Source organism: Euprymna scolopes, chromosome 30 (genome assembly GCF_053919585.1).
Source record: "Euprymna scolopes isolate OS-2025 chromosome 30, ASM5391958v1, whole genome shotgun sequence".
Lineage (NCBI taxonomy): Eukaryota > Metazoa > Mollusca > Cephalopoda > Sepiida > Sepiolidae > Euprymna > Euprymna scolopes.
The window spans coordinates 24,757,999-24,781,461 of record NC_136511.1 but is presented as its reverse complement, the minus strand read 5'-3'; the positions used below and the strand labels follow the sequence as shown (position 1 = coordinate 24,781,461).

The following is a 23,463-nucleotide window of genomic DNA, read 5'->3' as shown; positions in this document are numbered from 1 at the left end:
GTTGCAGGGATACTATGTAGGGAGTTGAGCAGCGAGATATCTGTTCGCATTGCACTTGAACTTCTGAATGTTAGTAAAGTTGAAAAAAGCAGAAACTCAGAAGGGAGTTCTAAAGTCTAGCAGTTCTGCAAAAGAAACTATTAGAGTAGAAGGCTTTCTTACATCTAGTGATCTCTATGTGTGTAGGGGTGGGATTTTGCTTATTGTCGGTTTTGCCGGGGGTATTTACGTCGAGAGAGTACAAGGGCTTCTAGCTCGTCGGAGCATTCACAATTAAAATACTTGCAGAACAGGCAGAGGGATGCAACATCACGTCGACGTCGATGGGACAGAGGTTGAAGCTTCGATGACAGTTCAGGACCTATAAGATTGACAACTATCTTCGGAACCAAGAGCGAGAGAAAGGCAGCAGATGCACCAGCCCTAATGTGACAACAGTAATTTATGCATGGGCAAATGGTGGCTTTACAGAGGTACAGGATACTTTCAGGCGTAAGTAGCTTTCTAGCACGATAGAGGCGTCCACCTTATTCGCAGGAGCCTTGGCAATGCTCTCAATGTATCTGTTCCAGATTATGTTCCCTGTGAACGTTAGTCAGAGGAGTTTGAAAGAAGTACATTCAGGTAATGTGTTTTTAGTCATAGCTATTGGTGGTAGAGAATAGTTCTTGTAATTATTGAAGGAAACAAGCTTAGTCATGGCTATATTGAATGTGACCATCCATTTTTGTCCTCATTCAACCACGGATTGAAGGTATTTCTCTAGTGTTTCGTCCATTTCGTTAGATATGTGCTCATTTGTTTTCCTCTCCTGTCTGGTATAGAGCATGCTGCCATCTGCAAATATACCCATCTAAGAAACAATTTCATTAGGGAGGTCATTTATGAATATTAGGAATAAGAAATGTCGAACGATCGTCCCCTGAGATACACCCGCATTTATATCAGGTTTTAGTACAACCTGGATTCTTCTCTTCTTAATAAGAAAGTCGACAAGATCTTCCGCTATCAGCAGACATAAATCAGAATCCTACAATTTTGGCGGCTCTGTTATTTTCTAACAAAATTAAAACTTTTAATTAAGTTTCTTAATTAGTGCATGATCTAACTTAATTTAAGAAACTACTATTTGCTATGTTGGCGTTGTTCGATCGTAAAACAGGTTTAACTATTATTTCTTATTTTACCTGATATACCGGTGAGTTAAAAAAAACTATACAAAAAATATATGCATTGGATGCAAAAAACTATAATAGTCATAAAACATAGAGCTCTTTAGTCATTCGTTCCATCCCAAGCTAACAACAAATGGATATCAGAACATTGTAAATTAACCACATTTTATGTAAACATGTATATTTGCGCATGCGTAGAAGGTACATGTTTAGACAATTTTACTTCTTGACAATTATTTTAGCAGCTAAAATACAAACTAAATTTGTTGGACAGAAGTTTAAAATCAATACACTAAAAATTGACAGAGTAGTGTGATAGAAACCATTTCTCACATATACAGACAGCAGACAAGATAACGTAGATATATATATATATATATATATATATATATATATATCTGTGTGTATATATATGTATGATATAATAATATAATATAATATATGTATATATTCATATATATAATATAATATAATATATGTATATATACATATATTGGTATTTATATATCAGTATATATATATATATATATATATATATATATATATATATATATATATATTGGTATATCTATGCAGCATTTTTTCATTCAAGCAAATATTATTAAGTGCAACGGATACACTTTGTTAATGATTCTTTAATTGTTTTTTTTTTAATTTTTCGATTTTCGTATAATCTTTGTGTATCACAATCAAAAATATTAATAAAAGTTCCATAGTTTTTTTCTGTCAGGAGCGCTTTCGATTCGTCTATGAATCAGCATAAGGTGTTGAAGTAAAAGTGCAAAAGAGTGAAAATAAAAATTAAAAGTCACAAGTAAAATATACAGTAAGCGGCGATTAGTTAATATATATATATATATATATATATATATATATATATATATATATATATATATATATATATATATATATGGTTGGGTGTCCGACTATAAGTGGGTATGAGGCATATAAATGAGGTTGTTGTTACATTTTATTTCATATTTCGATTTTACCTTCGTTTTTCTGTTAAAAATGTAAAGAAATTAATAAAAATTAGTAACGTTAAGAATTACAGAAATGGTAGGGTAGTTTACATTTCTCACGAAAAAGTTCACGATAGTTTACGCAAAATCTCGTGATCATTTTACAAAGAATTTTTTTTCTAAATGTGTTTTAAAATTTTTCTAACCGATATCAGAATAAAAAACAACTGATTTGAATATATATGTATATATATATATATATAAATATATATACATATATATATATATATACACATATATATACACTTGTGCCCGATATTATTCATACCCCCCCTTGAAAATTGAGTTTATTAGGTGTAACTTTGTAAGAATTTATTGTTTACGTCCATATTGATACATATTCTTAATAAACCTCTTCTGATCATTTTCGTCATTTTAGAATCTCGGGATACTTGTAATAAAAGAAATATACAGCTATTTATAAAATCTGCAATGTTCAAAAATAATCATACCCCCTTATTTTTTCAGTATTAATCGATTTTCTGACTGTTTGTTTCCTGTTTGATTCTTATTTTGAATGCTTTTATACAACCTTTGATAATTTCATTTCGTTTTTTGCATTTTTCAGAAATTAAAATGATATCAACTGAAAACCAATAAAAGAATAAAAATTATTAGAATTGGGTAGAAAAAAGAGCTTAGTAATGATCTTAGGACTAAAATTGTGAATTCACATAAGGATGGTTTAGGTTACAAGTCAATTTCCAAGAAATTTGAGGTCCTTACAGCAACAGTACAGAGCATCATCAAAAAATTCCAGAGCCACCACACAACAAACAACTTGATTGGTAGAGGAAGGAAAAGGAAACTGTCTGCTAGAGCCACCAGGAATATTGTAAGAAGTGTTAATGCAAATCCAACCACCACTACTAAGGACATTTTAGAAAATCTGCAGTCTTCTGGCATAAAAATATCAAGGCAAACATTGCAAAGGACTCTGCATGAAAATGGTCTGAAAGGAAGAAGACCACGAAGGACTCCATTGCACACCGAAAAACACCTTGCAGCACGTCTAAAGTTTGCTAGGACCTATGTGAATTTTCCAGAGTCCGTTTTCTCAAGTATTTTGTGGACTGACGAAACAAAAATTGAATTGTTTGGCCATATGGATGCTTCTTACGTTTGGAGGAAGAAAGGAGAAGCTTACAACCCAAAGAACACCATACCCACGGTGAAACATGGTGGTGGTAGCCTAATGTTTTGGGGCTCCTTTTCGGCTAGTGGTCCAGGTAGTTGGATCAAGATAGATGGAACCATGTAGAAGGAGCAATATTTGGAGATACTCCAGAAAAACATTAGACAGGATGCGGCAAAGCTCCATTTAGGACCAAATTGGGTCCTTCAACAGGATAATGATCGAAAACATACTGCCAAAATAGTCAAGAAATGGTTTGAGGATAATCAAATTAATGTTTTTGAATGGCCTAGACAGAGTCCCGACCTGAACCCTATCGAAAACCTCTGGCACATATTGAAAACTGAGGTTAAAAAGCAGAAACCTAGAAATTTGAGGGATTTGGAGTACTACTGCATTGAAGAATGGTCAGAAATCAGTGTTGATGCTTGTAAAAACCTTGTTGATAAATATCCAAAACGGTTACAGGCAGTTATTAAGAATAAAGGGCATGCTATTGACTATTAGTAAGAGAGGTATGAATAATTTTGAACTAGTGCCATTATTGTTTTTCTTTGTATAATGTTTCAAACTTGCATAATTTATTTATTTGTTGAGTTTAAATTAAATGCTTATGCTTGATTTATTGTTTGAAACCCCTTTAATATTGTCTACCTTCTGGTTTGAGCAATATTCTTATAGAAATCTCAAAGATCCGAGGGGTATGAATAATATCGGGCACAAGTGTATATATATATATAATTTATTTATACACACATTGATGGCTACATATGTGCATACATGTTATGCTAGGGAGATTACGTCTTCAGGCCACGAATTATCTCCGAAAAAAAAAATAGAGAGAGAGGGAGAGATAGATAGATAGATAGATAGATAGATAGATATAAAAGTGATGAATAGATGAAACCTGAAAAATGTATTAATGAAACTATAATGAATAACTATATTGTAATAATGATGAGAAAATGCGATATTTGAAACTCGGAAAATATTATATTTTATTTTATATATATATATATATATATATATATATATATATATATATATATATATTATTTATATATATATACACATATATATATATACGTACATATATATACATATATATATACACATATATATACGTACATATATATATATATATATATATATATATATATATATATATATATACGAATATATAGGCTTCTAAATACGCATAGTAATATGCTTACATACAGGTGTAAGTTAATAGAGAAATAATATTTTCCCGTTTCTTTGAGAAGAAGACGTTCTCTTGTATATCAATTCTTTAGTATCTGATTCCCTAGTGTTTTGTTCTCTGTGTTTACAAGAATTCTTTTTTCAGTATTGGGAATTATTCTTGGTGGTAATGCCTACTGTTATTACGTTTAATTTCTTTAACTGATTCAAACATTTATATCTGATCGTAAGAGGTATGTTTCATGACTTACAATGCAGGAGTGTACAGTCGTTATGAGCAGATAAATAAATACATTAATGAATGAGAAATAATTCAATAATTTTTTTTTAGATTATTTATTTCTATTAATATTTATTTATGCATCTTTCTGATTTTTTTTCAAGTGTTGATCATACTTATTCCAGAGATCCCTGCGGATAATAATCCATCATCAGTGGAGAAACAAATTTACTCTCTAGACTGACAGCTGACACTGATGATTGGTTATATATATATATATATATATATATATATATATATATATATATATATATATATATATATAAATGAGGTGGGTGACCAACAATGTGTATTTTTCTAACATTATTTTATTATTCCTTCCATGTTTTGGTTTTTCATTGAAAATTGTGTTCAGATCATTGTACCTATTTACAATGCCTCCCCACAGGAGAGAGTTAGACACCAGGGTCGATTTTTAACGTTGAGAAAAGGCAAAAAAATAAAAAATGACTCAGTCGTGAAGGATTTCTGCTCCACTGAAAGAGAACAACAAATGGAAGTGCCGCATCTAAAGAACATATACTACACTTTAAGGTATTTATTTGCTCCCTCACTGAGCAAATTATGCACAAGGCCGATTTTTAAAGTGAGGAGTGAAGGGGAAATGGGGACCAACTCCCCGGGGAGTAGGGGAGCTGGATAGTAGCAATTGGTATGAAGGGTTGCCCCTTCATTGACCAAGGTCTTATATATGGGGTTGCCCCCACATACGGTCTTTGCTTGCAGTATTTGCCGGACAGATACTACATTTTGATCTTGTTTATATATTTTATTGCTTTTAAAATTTTGTAAATACAAAAAAAAACAAAAAACAAAAGATTATCAAACAACAAAATTAGGCACAAGGCCCTACAAGAAATGTGGGAGGGGAAGGGTTCAGGGTCTTTGTGACTAAAGTGATTACAAAGTAATAAATGTAGACTTTGGAGTCTTACTCTTGACTGGCAACATTTACCAAAATACCTCATTCACTCTATGGATCTTAAACTAACTAATAAATCCCCCCAGCGTTTAAGAATCAAACCCATATTTACAATTTATAAACAGTTGTCTGTGTGTTTGTGCATGCATTTTTTTTTTTTATCTTGCCCAAAAAGCCATAGAAGTGTAATACTGTTTTTAACTAATTTAAATAGTTTTAAAGCGTGTCAAACGTTCTGTGAAGCGTCCTCTTCAGAAAGTATTAAAAATGTAAAATATTTAGAATATACCTAAAATGTGTTTTAAGTTTAAAAGAGCATTATCGTTGTTCATTTGAAATGTTTCCGAGCAGTGGAAACATGTGTAAATGATTCTAATCTTCATTCATATGTTCAAATTTTATTACTGTTTCGTTGGGGACGGACTGTGGGCACTGCCGTCTTATGTCTTTCTCTCTCTCTCTCTCTCTCTCTCTCTCTTCTTGTGTTTCTACTTATCTTTCTTCGTTTTTTTTCTCATTTTGTTCCTTTTTTACTTTTACTTGTGGAGATGAGGGCGCGTTTATACTTTGTACGAGCCTTTTTCAAGTCTCACACAAAACACACATTCATATTTCAAGCTGTCATATACATACACGCACACAAACATACGCGCCCACGTCCACACATGTACACTTATTCACGTTCGCGTACATACACTCACATTCACGTATATATACACACACACTTACGTATACACATGTACTCACACACGCGAACACGAACACAGCACATGGACGACGTCACTTCCGCATTCTAAAGAAATACACATGCGCAAAATACACTCTTGAAACGAGTATAAAAACAAGGCGATAAGCTGTTTCTAATCCTCTTTAGGACCAACTCTCAACGAGAGAGGTTGGGCTAACAAGCCGCCACCGTTTCGGTGCGCGCTCACGCGTACCTCACGCCCACTTCCTACTATGTATGGGGCACGAGCTAAAGACTGTATGTATACATTCTCACTCTTTCTCTCTCCAACTACTACTGGCCACTAAGAACACCTTCGCGTAGCTGACTACTAACTGATGACAACTCTAATATCCTCTTCTTTGTCTACACGCTGGACTACCATTCTCAATTTTCCTACAACATTTATTTCTCTTCCCACGCGCGAACAAACAATAGTGACCCGAACTTGGGATGAAAACACATTTCCTATTCTTGCTACAACACCAGTCCTGTAACGAACATGGGTTGCATACGCGCGGACATGTTATAACTAAAACGTGCATTTCTTTCAACAGCAAATAAACGACATTTATCTTATCCATTAATTGAGTCTTTGTTTCCTTCAATTCCCATTTGTTTCATTATTCTTTTGTAACGGGATTGGGGTATTTATATATCCTAGTCCCCTACAACTTTGTCAACTGGATGCGTAGGGTAGTGTGTGTGTGTGTGTAAATGTGTATGAGTGTGTGTGAGCGTGTGCCTGTGTTTTCTGTATTGGTCTGTAGAATGTGTGTTCTGTATCATAAAGATATTTGCTTCTCTACGAAGGTAACTGTGATCCAAGGTCGTTTCTGATGTGTGGTTGAAGCGGGAAGGGGGAAACCAGTTCCTCTGAAACTAGGGTAGAAGTGTTTGCATTCACTTTTGAGCTTTATTTTTTTGATTCTTGGATTTTAATATTGTGATTTCTCGTTTCAATCTTAGACTGTTCGGGCATTCTTAATATTATGTTTGTTTAGATAAAGAGGTGTATTTATAAATATACGTGGGGGATTTTTTAATATTTCTATTTATTTGTCTCCCCATGTGGGTATGGCCAGATCCAGGATCGGTTCTTAGTGTGGGGAAGGTCTTGTTACCCAGAGGAGGGGGTCACTTGGAAGGGTTCAGGTTGCGGAGATAGGATGATAGTTATCTCAGTCATGAAGGATTTCTCTCCACTGATTGAGAGGGGGGGGCGAAGTGTTGGAACATATACTACACTATGGTTCTAGGTGTTTCCTAGTGTTGTTGGTTTCGATGAAAAGTAGTGTTGGTATTGTTCAATGTGTTGTATAAGAGACAGGGGGGGTTGTGCCTGTGTTTCGCTGTATGCATGCGCGCGTGTGTGTGTGTGTGTGTTTTAATGTGTCGGTTCTTATTTATGTGTGAATGTGTGTATGTATATTTACGTGCATATGTCTGTGTGTGGATATTAGGCACTGTTTAGTTCGGAGTGAAGTTTTTTTTTTCCTGTGTATGTAAATAAAACAAGTGTCTCTTTGGAAAATAGAAGCAATTTCCACTGCATATGTGTACGTGTTTTGAAACATAGATGTGTCTGTTATCTGCAATTTTAATGTTGCTCTCATGTAAGGCCACTCTATATGCAATGGAAATAGCTTCCAAATAATGCTAATCTTCCAAACAGACAATTATTTTATTTACTTACACAGGAAAAAATCTTTATAACAAGATTTTCTACAGAGCCTAATATTAACACACAAAAAATGAAATGCAAGGCACACTCGCATGCACGTACATATACATATACAAACCCACACATACATCAGAACCAACACATTAAAACACACACACACACACACGCGCGCGCATATAGCCATACACAGGCACAATACCCTTGTTTCTAATACAACACATTGAACAATACCAACCCTACTTTATCTCGAAACCAACAGCACTAGAAAAAACCTAGAACCATAGTGTAGTATCTCTTCCAACACCCCGCCCCCACCCTCAATCAGTGGAGGAGAAATCCTTCATGATTGAGATAACTATCAGCCTTCCTCCCATAACTGTAGTTCTCCAAGTGCTCCCTCCCCTTTAGGGAACAAGACCTTCCTCACACAAATAGAAACATTAAAAAGATCCGCTACGTATATTTATAAATGCACCTCTTTATCTAAACAAACATAATATTAAGAATGCCCGAACAGTCTAAGATTGAAACGAAAAATCACAATACTAAAATCTAAGAATCTAAAAATTAAATATCAAAATTGAATGCAAACACCCTACCCTTATTTCAGAGGAGCTGCCCCCCCTCTTCACACGAACACATTAGACACGACTTTGGATCACAGTTACCTTCGTAGGGAAGCAGAAAACATTATGATACTATAAAACAGAACACGCATTCTACAGACTAATACAAGAAAACCCACACACACACACTCACACACATTCACACACACGCACACACATACTACCCTACGCACCCAGCTGACCAAACACCAACGTACCCCTCACCTCCACTCAAATAAGAGTAAAAAAGGAGAAAAAATGAGAAAAAAACAAAGAAAGATAAGCCGAAACATAAGAAGAGAGAGAGAGAGAGAGAGAGAGAAACACAAGACAGCAGTGACTACAGTCCGTCCCCAACGAAACAGTAATAGAATTTGAACATACGAATAAAGAGTAGAATCTTTTACACATGTTTCCACTGCTCGGAAACATTTCAAATGAACTACAAAAATGCTCTTTTACATTTTAAACACACCTTAAGTATATTCTAAATATTTTATATTTTAAATACTTTCTTAAGAGGACGCTTCACAGAACGTCCGAAACGCGTTAAAACTATTTCAATTATTAATAAACATTATTACAATGATCTAAACATAATTTTCAATGAAAAATCATAACACAGAATAAAAATAATTATGTTAAGAAATACACATTGTTGGTGACCACCCCCTTATTTAAATATACATCTTTCTCTCGTTGGGATTTCTTAAGCCATTTTATAAAAATAAATATATATATATATATATATATATATATATATATATATATATATATATATACATATATATATAGTTTTTTGATAAGCAAGTTCCTGATTTCAAAAAACGAAAAATTAAAAGGTAAATATCTCTATATATTTTTAAAGCAAATTTATCATGTAAATTCAAAAATATATATTTTTCTCTACTTATTTCTATCTCTAACCCATAATTATTTTCTTATAAATTTTAAATCCAGACCTTTTATTTCAATTTTTTCAGATGCATCTGCCTTACTTTTAATGCTAGGTTTATTTATGGTGGCTTATAAATTCAATAAAAATCTTTCAAAATTTGCTGATGAGGAGACCTTGCTTATCAAAAAACTATATATAATTATTGTACATAACTTGATGTATACCACAATAAAAAGCATTGTTTTCCGAAACGATCGTACAGATAATTGATTTTGTTGTTGTTCCTTCTTATGAAACGGATGTTTAATTTAATTATAATTTGATTTTTAAATTTTAAATTATCAATCACATTACGTAATATTGAATTAGCTCTAGGACATTTAACTATCGAGCTTATTATATATCTACATTACAACGAGCACTTTCTATTTCCTGTATTTTAATTAAACTAGTAATTTCACTGTTACATTAAAATACACTCAGCTCTTTAGACTATTGTTCTAATCTCCTTTAAATTATATATATATATAAATATATATATATGGGGATCCGTGTGTCTGTGTGTGTATGTGTGTGTGTGTGGTAAATGGAGTTCCCGTCATATATAAGATGGAGGAAGTGAGGAAGCATGTCTGTTGAAATCTTTTACCCGAATACGATGTACAGCATGTTAAAAATATACAATTTGTTGTAAAAATCTAATGGATAAACATTTGACGAAGTTGATGAGGACAAGATATTTTTACGGAAATATAAATCGTAAAATTTCCAACTCATGAATGAAACGGCTGTAATGGAAAAATCGAGGAAATAAACGAGGATTATAAAAAAGAAAACGTGAGTCTTTGAATGTTCAACAAAATTTTGCACTATATATATGTGTGTGTGTGTGTGTGTGTATGTATGTATGTATGTATGTATGTATGTATGTAAATATTAGTGATTAGACGCTTCAAATATTTTTCCCGATTCCGTATTAATATATATATATATATTTATATATATATATATATATATATATATATATATACAAACATTGATGGGCACATATGTGCATATGTCTCTGTAATCACCCGTTACAGGGGAGATTACGTCTTGAGGCCAAGAATTTCCTTTGAAAACTTAAATAACAAGATACGAAAACATTTTCTCATTTCGTTTACAAAATTAGAATCTTCTTATCTAATATGGGTGGGGTTTAAGTGTAGGGGAGAAATAATATACCTGCTCTGTTTACTCATCGACCACGTTTTCGTCGACCCACATTGTTTTATTGGATGTACTTCTAGGAAACTAAACTCTATTGCCATAATACATACATACATACAAACATATATATATATATGTATATATATATATATATATATATATATATATTACGAGAACTCTCGTTTTCTACCTTTCTAATTTTCATTAAAATGATTAAACATATCGTTGTTTTTAATTATATGCTTGTAATTATTGCTGTGAATGTCTCGTTTTTCTATTTTCTTGATCCATATCCTGTTAATGACAGAAATTACGATATACGAAAAAAATGAAATTAATTCTTTAGCTGAAATATTAGTTCATTCATTCCGCCAGCCTTTCGTAAAACTATAGTCGATCTAAAAAGTAATTGAATGAGAAAAGGACAGCAACCCATTTAGATGAAACGAAATGATCAGAACACTTATGAACTGCACACAAGTTTCGTTCCATTGTTTTCTGTCGTGGCCATTGCATTTTCTTTATTTTTTGTTCTGTTTTGATGGCAACTATTTAATTCTTTGTTTAACAGTCTGCCGATATGTCGAAAAGTGTTAAAAAAGTATTGTCCAGCTATTATATGTCTGACTGTCACGCTCCGGATAAAAGGTGGTTGGATGGACGTAGCATGTATTAGTTGTAGACACGCGTTTCTATGTCGCTGTCAATCAACCAGCGCGCCATGTTCGTCTATCGGCTGGAAAAGAACAGCGTTACATTCTTTGAGCTGAGAAAAACAAGTTTTCCAATCAGTTTTTCTATTGAAATTCGTACGACAAAACCGCCAATAATAAGAGTCTGCAAAAGGGCGTAGGAATATATCGCGAACAATGTTGCAAAAAAAAACGCGCGAAACATTTCGTCGATGTCTCTGTCCGGATGCAATTTAATTTATTTGTAATAGCTCGGAGGCGCGCGTTGCAGCTGTACGCAAATGACCGAGCACTGCTCGAACTGACGTCACGAAAAAGCAAGGGAAAATATTATAAAAGAGAATCACGTTTGAAAGTAGGATGATCACATTAGAGATGTGGGTGACGTCAAAGCCGTAATGAGAAGTCAAGAATAGCAGGAAAAGGATAAATAAAGATATTTTCATAAAATCATAAACAGCGAGTGTAACTACTGTCTTATTTTTTGTTTCTTTTGCAACTGAGTCTACAACAGGTTGGGTCCAGAGTGTTGTTATGTTAATGCGCGTGTAAATGTGTGTAAGATTACACAATTTAAAAGTTTACAAAAGGAATTAACTTAGCTACAACCACTCTCAACAATTTCTCCCATTCTCTATATATGAATAAATCCAATGACAGATGCGTTTTTTTAGAACTACCCACCAATGGAACTCCGTTCTTGTAGGCTGCTTTCCGGTTAACTATAACCTGATTTCCATAACTACCGATCATTACGCCTGCCTCAATGAGTAATTGATACGCATTATCCCTTATTCCTGAGTGGCTTTCGGGGCTTGATAAGTGCATAATGCCCTATGAAAAAGAACATTAATTTCTCTTTTTTTCTTCAACCAATTCTCTTTAACAGGGGGAAAAAACCTTTAAGAACTATCAGCGAATGTTTCCCTGTGTCTTCCCTTGCATAAATAGTTTTATTTTCATAGTAACTCTAGACGAGAATGAGATCATGAAAAGCGTGTAAGTCGCGTAAATATAATCAGTGACTTCCTCATATGAAAAACTTATAATAACAATTAATCAACCGAAATACGTTTAACATCGGTGCATGCATAAAATAAATAATATGAATATAAATAATACAATAATGAGTTAAAATAGATGTACGTACAAATCTGAAACCTCGGCTCATTGCCATTTCTCCTTGCTTATAATATTAAACAAGAAATACTGATAGGTGAACGGTTTGTTAGGAGTCTCGAACCCAACCCTTTATTATTATTACGGGGGTACCGTGTTCGGACTCCAGCTAGGCTTAGATAATGCGCTGTGACAATAACAACCAAGATGAGGAAGTCAGTCCGACAATCTCAATCAATGAAAACAACTCATCTCAAAAATACAGACAATTACTAAATACTGATAGGATTAAATATAATAATCGCCTGGCTCTACTCTATATATGACTTCATCAAGCTAATATTAAGGATATTTTATCAAGCCAAGCAGTCATGTTGGAAATATATTTTAGACTTCTATTAAAGGGGGGGGGTTACTTAGAATTTTCCATAATACTCACTACAGCAAAATAGATTTACGAACCGTATGATAAAACGGTTGGTTCCAATTGTAAAGCCTCCTATATTCTTACTCTTGAAGGACTACAAAAACTGGAGTGGTGACATTAAAGCGGCGACAGTTTAAGCTCCTTAATTTATGTTTCTGTATGGTCACATCATCAATGCACATTTGCCAATAAGTCAATGCCGCATATCTTCTTCTGACGCACGTCCATGGCAGGGTTTGCTTTCTCAGTCTCACACCTTCAATGTCTGCTTCACATGCCTCCATGCAGTAACATAGTCAAAATATTTGTCATTCTTCAGTGCCCTCTAGAGAACCTACTGATCTTTTATAACATTTTTTATATAATATACTTTCCAGTTAACGAAAGAAAAACATTAACAAATTTACGTGCGTGAAATTTACCTACAGGCCACGTCATGCAACAAAAAAACACGTAAATTGTCAAGTCTTATAAAGTTCTTAGCAGTTAATGAAAACAAATTGTGAAATTTACGTGGGGTGTTTGAACTTACAGACTACGTCATGGAAAAAAAAATAGCCTATCAACTTACCCACAGTGAAATGTTAACGGCCCGTTGTTCTATCATTGTTGCTAAGCAACACCATAAAAATTGGTTTTACCGATGATAGATAAATCAAAATAACGCTTTCAATTATCGATTTTCGGTAATTATCCTGTTTATTCTGAGATAAGATTTAACTAAGATAACTCCCAGACTTATACACTAAAATTCTGTAAATTTGTAAAGAAAATGTGTTCAGCCGTTTCTGAGTCTATCAGGAACGAACTTATACACACAGCCAAAGTTGAATTGATATAATTGTATATAAATATATATGTATATATATATATATATATATACATGCGCAGATTATTATATAAGGATTAGATCACTCCGACAGACGTTAAAAAGCATTTAAAGAATAAATGTTTAAATTTCAACAATATTTATCGCGGTTAACAGTAGTCGAATGGTTTAGATCCTTGCTAATGAAGCCGGAGATGACTTCTGTCTCCGAGTTCGAATCTATCGACTGGTGTTAATCATTTCACCCTGCACTGATGATTCCCGAAAGGATTAAAGACTAGTGTCTGTAGGTATTTAATAATGATCATAGTAATAGTATATATATATATATATATATATATATATATATATATATATATATATATATATATACACAAAACTTCTGGTCTTGATTTAGGGAAGACTAAAAATTGTTATAATTTTCAATTATCTGAAATAAAGGCGAGGGGAGACTTGATTTCAGATATTTCTGATATGCTTCATCTTCCCACTTATGGAAATAAGGTACGATTATGAATACCTCTAGTATCAAATAATCCTTATACACTGTGAAATTTACTTTTTGTGTGAAACCCAAAGATGGGGAGATATAACATATGATTGATATTTGGAATCAAATCTCCCCTTGCTGTTATTTTAGATCATTAGAGCAAGTTTTAGTCTCCGCTTCCCTTTGTTGCGTTATTGCTGCACTTGTAAATGATGGCCGTCTTATCTATATAATTTTTTTAGTTTGGGTGTAAAGTGCATGCCGTTATATATATATATATCGTCTATCAAGCTGCTTACAAAAATAATTTGACAAGTTGTTTATATAAAACTTCGTTTATTTAACAACAGGACTCGCCAAATGGAGGATGGAGTATAAGTAGCTTGGTGATATCAATTGACAACTCGGTCAGCTGTCTGTCTGTCTGTCTCTGTCTCTCTCTCTCTCTCTCTCTCTCTCTCTCACTCTCTCTCTCTCTCGTTCTGTTTTTTTTTGTTTTTGTTTTTTTGCCCTGGTTAGCATCTGCTTATATTGACCATTTCTCTTGTTAGGAATATCTTTTTCTATTCCCAACCGAGACGAAAGCATTCTGGTTGTATTATTCAAAACCTGGGTCAGTATCAGGAAGGTTGTTTTACAATGTTTACACACATTCTTCCTGTATTTTTACTCCGCTTGTAAAAAAGTGCAAAAAACATGCTCTAGATGACGGATAGTCCCTTAAATGCGCGATCCTAAGGTAAATGTCACATAGCCTATTACACATTCCAGATCATTCCGTTTCCAACGAGTGTTCATTTGGTAAATTCTGCTCAATAGTTGCTGAGATTTAGAAAATTGCTAAAGAGGTGATATATCTTTATTTCTATCTCTCTATCTATTTATCTATCTATCTCGCTTGTGGAAAAGGCATGCCCCCAATTCCGGAAATGTATCGAGGCGGTAATTGAGGCTGAAAACGGCTACATCTCTACTAAATAATCAATTAATCGTGGACTATGTTGTGGTCTCGAAAATTTATCCAAAACCATGAATGCTTTATCAGTTAAGCAGTGTTATATAAGGAAATGAGTGCATGTTAAAGAAAATGGATTAAAACAATAGTTAGCAAAGACTCACCAACAGTTTTAGGGAATAAGATGTGAAAACATGAATTAACGAACAAACCATATGAACCATTTTTCAGATAAATATACTTTGAAAGACCAAAATTTGTTAAGAAGTTTTAAAATTCTTGAATAAGAATTAGACAAAAGCGTCAGACATTTTATTTTAAAGTGAGTTGTGTGTGTTTGTCTTTGTGTGCGTTTGAGCGTATGTGCGTGTGTGTGTGTATGTGTATGCGTGTTTGTGATTTAACAGTGGCGCATTACAACTTCTATTGTTGTATAGCACGGGGTTTCATATTGGAGATCATAAATCGGGTACATGTAATCCAGAGGTAACGATGAGGGAGACATGACATTTATAACAGTGAGAGATGGGAGAGATGGGAATTCCTTACTGTTCTTTTACATCAGATTGGTGAATCATTACTTATGATGGCGGAGCGGGACACATTACTTGTAGGGAGGTGATACAAAGTTCATATTAAGATAATTAACACATTACCTTCAAGTGTTGAATAACGACACGAAGACAACACTTAAAAAAATCGATGATATTCTTTATTTCATTTAACCGGTCGAATGATTTGACGTCAGGAATTCACATTCGTTCTACATGGTTAAACTTCTACCCCTTCGCCTCTGAGTGGACCCTCCTCTGATCATGTCCACTCTTCCCGACCGACTCTACTAACTGTTCGAACTTGACTGCCCGACTGCTTGATTGACTAAAACTAGCTCCTATATTGAGAAATTCCCTTTTTGCTTTGATGTCAGATATGTGGTTCCAAAACGTGACCAACTCACGTGGCTAAGCACCGTTTCCAAAACACACTTCTGCAAACAAAGACTTATTAACCCATTTTTAACCTAACCTATTTCTTACAATATATTTTTAATTTGTATAGTTCATTCTTTTTAGCTGACATTTTTAATTCATTTTCATAAAAGAATGAACAATAAATTCTTTTTACAATACAAACATCTAATTATTTTATATGGAATTTAACAATAGTGAAATTCTAACATAGTGAAATTTCTGAACATTGCTTACAAGTTTGAGTCTCGACTTATCCTAATTTCATTTTCCACCTACCTAATGTTCTTCGTATTTAGACAAAAAGGGGCAGTCATTTTTCCTGTAACACGATGAAATACGTAGTTGGCGTTGAGAATCGAGGTGTTTGGTATTGCAAGTTTCACCAGGAAGAACTCGGATTTCAGTTGACAAAGCAACTGTCTTATAGGCTTAGTAAATTCCACATAGCATTGCGTTGAAGACGCACCCCCACTGACTGGAATAATCATCTGTTCCATGACGTCATTTCTGTCCATGATGTTTCTTTCTGGGTAACGAGACGGACACGCGGAGAGTATGGGGGTCACCAACTAGTCCAGCAGTTGAGCAAAGATATTGCTAAATTTACCTTTTTTCATGCATTTTTCGATAATCCATATTTATTTAGCTGTAACTGTGTTCTCCCTCGGCAATTATTCAAATACTGACGGCCCTGTCGGTGGGGGCATTAGAATATGCCGACTACCTCCCTGCAGAGGATGAAATTCCCTCAAAGGGGTACTGGATGTGACCTTAAACTATATCCAGTGGTGAGGCCCCAGCTTGTGGGCTTTGGGAAGTGTGTAGCCACCCTTTAATTACCATTGCTCCCAGGTCCACTCTGACCCGGAGTGGTAGTACTTGTTAGGGTCCCAACTATGGGTTAAATAGAAACTGACGTGAAAACAACAAATATACTATATTAAAAAAATTCTTCAAATTCTTTGGATTCGGCATTAAATAACCCGAAAAGGGTTTATATGCCGTACAAAAAAAAAACAACCAACCAAACCACTCCACAACCAATCAAATACTGACATCACAACAGATTGTTACTTGTTACGTTTGAAACGATGTCTTCATGTTAGAAAATACGTTAAGTTAAATTTACTCGATGAAGAGGGAGAATCTCCACAAAGCGCAGCCATCTCTGAACGTGACTTTCTATTCACATCTCGAAGAACTGTGTCCTTTTTAGCACTGATGTGACGTCACATTGCAAATTTTATTGGTCATTTACATATGACTGCTACGGCTAACCGAGCGTTTACAACCCTGTAACACAATCCAACATGTAGTAATTGATACTACTCAAACGAGTGGGCTGTTCGGTGCGGATAATCATGGAAGGAAAAGAAGTAAATAACTCGTGTTTTAGCTAAATTATTTGTATATGTGCTAATTAGTCGCATATGAGAGGAATGGTTGCCTTTAGAGTGACAAATGAAAGATACAGATAGTAAAGTATTTGTAAGGTAAGGGTTGGGATTTGTAGTGTGAATTACTCTTGAAGTGAAAGCTTTGCTTTCGGGATTACCTACGTTTGCTGGTGTGAATTACGCCGTTAGTGAAGAGAAGTTCTGTCAAGATTCGTTTCGGGATTACACATGTGCATCGCATTTTATTAGTAAAAAAAAAAATACTTTCTGAACTTTAGAAATTTGAAAGGGAATTTTCACACCTTTAAACAGTCGAATAGAAGGTTATGTCTGACTTTAACACTCTTCGCAAATATATTTTAACACATTCACCGATAGCTATTGGTCTATTGAATTTATTGTCGTTGCCAAGTTATATTTTCTGCAATTTCAAAAAATAAATCAACAAATAATTTGAATATAATATAAAATATATATTAAATTTGTATTTATTTATTTTTTTATTTCTCACTTTTTCAGTTTTTATCAGTGTTGTATAATTTGTGTAATAAAAAAAAACTCCAATCAGTTTTTATTTATAGTGTATCATTCAACTTATATGCATATTCGCTAGAAAAAATATACATGACAGGGGACAAATGCAATATAACTTGTAAACATAATATTCAATATGTTTTATTTTCAGATTCCAGTTCAAGTTAAAATCATTTAGCATGTGTGCTAAGCGTGCATTGACTATTAGAAAAAGTACTTTGTTACTACGAGCTGTGCGTAACGGGCAAGGCTAAGTAAATGCAAAGGTACGTAGTTGGCAGCGAATATATTTAAAGAGTAATAATTTTGTAAGTCATTTGCATTTAATAAGTAAAGAAAGAGATATTAAAACATTTTTTGACCTAAATCAAGCATAATTTTGCAATGATTTAGTTCAGGTAATATCAACGTTTCATCCAAGGGAGGTAACTCTTACATTCTTGTTCAGGTTTGCCAAGTAGGTATTTCAAGGACAAATTTCGCGATTGTGGATTTTTTTAAGCAGTTTGAACTTAAAAAAAAAAGATATGTAATGTGGCCAGAGAAAAACACATAGTAATTTTCATTCTCAAAGCAGAAAAAGAATAGAAAAGAACGTTTTCCTTATAACAACGACATTTATTTTTTTCATTGTTACGGCCGTGACGTCACATACGAGATATTGAACGTTATCCACGCCTCTCGAACGTGATTTCATACCGCGCTTCACGTCTCTCGCGTGATTGTGCCCTTTCTCCTTTTTTGACCCTCATTTCAAAGCATTTGCAAATAGCCACCTGACCTCTGTTACAATTGTATTTAGCTTTTCCAAAACGTAACATCCACCGAAAAGAACACAGCGTCTATTTTATGTATTTCTAACAATTTTATCATGTCTGGTTATCTCCCACTCTGCCGTCAGGACTCGGACAGACATATGCATTGGTTTGGAGTCTATATTCGTAACACCCCCCACCCTTACTAGAGAAACAAAACTAGAATCAAACGGCCATGCAACATAATATTAGCTACTTGTATTTTCTCTACCGCTCTCCCTCAACCCACGGGTGTACTCTAATAAACAAAGTCTCGGACAGCATAAATATAGAGCTCTTCCTCGATATTAGCGCACTAGTATATGGATTATGTGACTCCAATGTCCACCACAGAAACTGCCTTTGATTCACTTGTTACACAGATGTAGCTGGTATCGCAACACATAACTTCTCTATATCCCATTCTCTATCTCAGACAGTTACATTCCCAACACGTTTCTCAGACCAGCACGATCAACATAACTCACTTCTAGATCTATTTCTAACAACAGTTCTCGATGATTGTACAAAAAATACCCACAGCCCACTCGGGAAATGTGATCACGCTGTGATAAGGGTAGAAATAATCCTAAATTGTCGCCCTAAAACTGAAGAAATACTACTCAAAATAACGTGGTATTACAAAAAGCCTGACTGGGAAGCCATCAGGAAATTCATCAGAGATGCACCATGGCGAAATATCTTTTCTTCTTCAGCGGAACAGTGTGCAAATGAGATCAATGAGTGGTTCAAAACTGAAATTGAAGCACATGTTCCCACACGCTCCATTAGCCTCTTCCCGCTTTTCGCCAAAATACTTGAGTCCTTACTTGATCAAGCTCAAGTCCAACACTTAACAGCTGCTAAACTCATGACCGACAAACAATATGGATTAAGGCAAGCAGATTCAACAGCAGATATCTTAACTGTAATCTCCGAAAGTATATACCGTTAACTGGACAAGACAGGAGAATGTAGTGGGGTAGTCCTCGATATATCTAAGGCTTTTGAAAGGGTATGGAGCGATGGTCTTCTAAGGAAAATTAGATCATATGGTATCACTGGAAGAATACATAATGTAATTAAATCCTTCTTATGTAAGAGAAAAATACAGGTTGTCCTCGACGGTCGTACATCTAAATAATATGATATAAATGCAGGAGTACCCCAGGGGTCTATCCTTGGACCTCTATTATTCCTAATATTCATAAATGACCTCCCTGATAAATTGTTTCGGAGATGGGTTTATTTGCTGATGACAGCACGCTCTATAACAGACACGAGGGGAACACAAATGAACACATATCTAAGGAAATGGAATAAAAACCGGAGGATAACCTCCAATCTGTAGTAGAATGGGGACAAAAATGGTTGGTCACATTCAATACTGCCAGGAATAAGCTTGTTTCCTACAATAACTACAAGAAAGTTTCTCTACCACCAATAGCAATGGTCAAGAACACATTACCTGAAAGTACTTTCTTTAAACTGCTCGGCCTAACGTTTAAAGGGAACATGAACTGTAATAGATACATTGAGAGCATTGCCAAGGTTGCTGCAAAGAAGGCGGGCTCTCTCTACCGTGCTAGAATGTTACTTACGCCTGAAATTATCCTGTGCCTTTATAAGGCTACCATTCGCTCATGTATGGAGTACTGTTGTGACATTTGGGCTGGTGCATCTGCTGCTTGTCTCTCGCTCCTGGACAGGGTTCAAAAGAGAGTCGCCAACCTGATAGGTCCTGAACTGTCATCTAGGCTTCAGCCTCTGTCCCATCGACGAAATTTGCTATCCCTCTGCCTTCTACAAATACTTTAATGGTGAATGTTCTGACTAACTACAAGCACTTGTACCTCCTCGACGTGATTACCCCCGACAAACCCGACAAGCAACTAAGTCCCACCCCTTTACAGTAGAGATCCCTAGGTGTAAGAAAGCCTATTACTCCAATAATTTCTTCCCCAGAACTGCAAGACTTTGGAACACTCTTCCGTGATTCCGCTTTCCCAACTGTACTGATATGCAGAAATTCAAGTGTAATGTGAACAAACATCTTTCTACTCATCTCCTTTCATAATGCCCCTGCAACTTATGTCCCCGATAGTAGCCTCCTACTTCAAAGTAGCACTGTGCATTGTTTGGGGTGAAAATTGATTTTTAAAATAGGCAGGATAAACAATGAATAGTTTACCCTTTTTTTCCATGTCTTTTCTATTAGGTTGGGAAGAAGGTTCTTTCGATTTTTTTTCATTTTGATTTCCAATGATGTATATTCAAATAATTTTCGCTATAATACGTTCACTTTATATATCATTTGAAAGGGCGTTTTTGGCTCGATTTAATCGTTTAAATTACAATCGTTTTAAAACACCCATGTCTTCTTTTCAGAACATTGAATGAAAATAAGAAAAAATTCAATTCAAGCAAGGCAGCCGAAACAGCTCACGATATACACAAAACGTTTGACCGCGGAATAATTACTGAACGCATTGCACAATGGTGGTTTAATAAATTTTATAGCGATGACAAGGATCTTGAGGATAATGAACGTAGTGGTCGGCCAATAACGATGAATTAAGAGCCATAGTTAAAACAATCTATACGCTACTGTTCGAGAACTTGCTTCTTAATTAGACGTAACGTATACGACGATTTCCACACATTTAAAGATTGGAAAGAGAAAACCTTAAAAATAGGCGTCTCACAAATTAAACGAGAAACAAAGAAAACGTCGATATAAAGTGTTAGCTGTCCTTCTTTTACACAGGAAGAACGACCCTTTTTTATTACATTTTCACCCCAAACAAGGCACATTACCACTTTGGTGTAGGGGGCTACTATCAGGAGAAACAACTACTGGGATACTATGTAGGGATTTTGGCAGCAAGATGTTGGTTCACCTTGCACTTGAACTTCTGCATGTCAGTACAGTTGGGGAAGCAGTGATCTGGAATGGAATTCCAAGGTCTAGCGGTTCTGGGGAAGAAACTACTGGAGTAGAAAGATATTTTACATCTAGGGATCTCTACAGTGTGGGGGTGGGATTTGCAGCTTGTCGGTTCTGTCGAGAGTGTTCACGTCGTGGGGGCACAAGTGCTTGCAGTTCATCAGACCATTCACCATTAACATACTTGTAGAACAGGCAGAGGGGTGCAACCTTTCGTCGATGGGACAGAGGCTGAAGCTTAGAGTCTAGTTCAGGGCCTATCAGATTTGCGACTCTTTTGAACCTTGTCAAGGAGCGAGAGACTAGTAGCAGATGCACCAGCCCAAATATGACAGCAATACTCCATACATGAGCGAACGGTTGCCTTATAGAGGTACAGGATACTTTCAGGTGTTAGTAGTTTTCTAGCACGGTAGCGAGAGCCCACCTTCCTTGCAGCGGCCCTGGCAATGCCCTCGATGTAATTGTTCCAACTCATGTTTCCTGCGAACGTAAGGCCAAGGAGCTTGAAAGACGTACTCTTAGATAAAGAGTCGTTGCCCATTGTTATAGGTGGTAGAGAAGGGTTCTTGTAATTATTGAATGAAACTAGTTTAGTCTTGGCGGCATTGAACGTGACCATTCATTTTTGTCCCCATTCCACTACAGATTGGAGGTTATCCTCTAATGTTTTTGCCATTTCTTTAGATATATATTCATTTGTTTTCGTGCCGTGCCTGTTATAGAATGTGGTGTCATCAGCATATATACCCATCTCAATGACAATTTTGTCGGGGAGGTCATTTATGAATATCAGGAACAGTAGAGGTCCAAGGATAGACCCATGGGGCACTCCCGCATTCATATCATATTGTTTAGATGTACGACGGTCGAGGACAACCTGGATTTTTCTCTTATCTAAGAAGGTTTTAATTATGTTAAGTATTCTACCAGTGATACCTTATGATCTAATTTTCCTGAGGAGTCCCTCGTGCCATACTCTGTGAAAAGCCTTAGATATATCTAGAGATACCGCTCTGCCCTCTCTCGCTTTGTACAGTGAATGGTATATACGTTCAGAGATTACAGTTAGGATGTCTGCTGTGGAAAGGGCTTGTCTAAATCCATATTGTTTGTCAGTCAGAAGTTTAGCATCTGTAAGGTGATGGATTAGAGCATGGCTAATTATGGACTCAAATATTTTGGCAAAAAGTGGGAGGAAGCTAATGGGGCGATATTTTAATGGGTCACTTCTTTCGTCAGAATTCTTGAATACTGGCACCACAGAAGCGGTTTTCTAGCAGCCCGGAAAGCAAGATTCATTAAGGCATTTGTTGTAGAGTTTGGAGAGAACTGGATAACTTCGGGTGAGCACTTTTTTAATAGCACAGCTGGGATGAGATCGGGTCCACATGCTTTTGAAATGTTAAGGTTTTTTATGATAGCATGTACCTGATCAGGGGTTATTT

At 35.2% G+C, this 23,463-nt stretch overlaps 1 protein-coding gene across 2 annotated transcripts in view; it reads left to right on the top strand.

The window, feature by feature from the left end:
* Positions 1 to 23,463, top strand: part of LOC145254721 (interstitial collagenase-like) — a 127,767-nt gene that overhangs the window by 11,752 nt on the left and 92,552 nt on the right. Inside the window, exon 2 of one of the 2 annotated variants that reach the window (XM_080113444.1) lies at positions 18,426 to 18,540. The exons of the other annotated variant lie outside the window; for it this stretch is intronic. The gene's annotated coding sequence lies outside the window, so the exon portion shown is untranslated. The remainder of the gene's footprint in view (positions 1 to 18,425; positions 18,541 to 23,463) is intronic. 2 annotated transcript variants of the gene reach the window in all.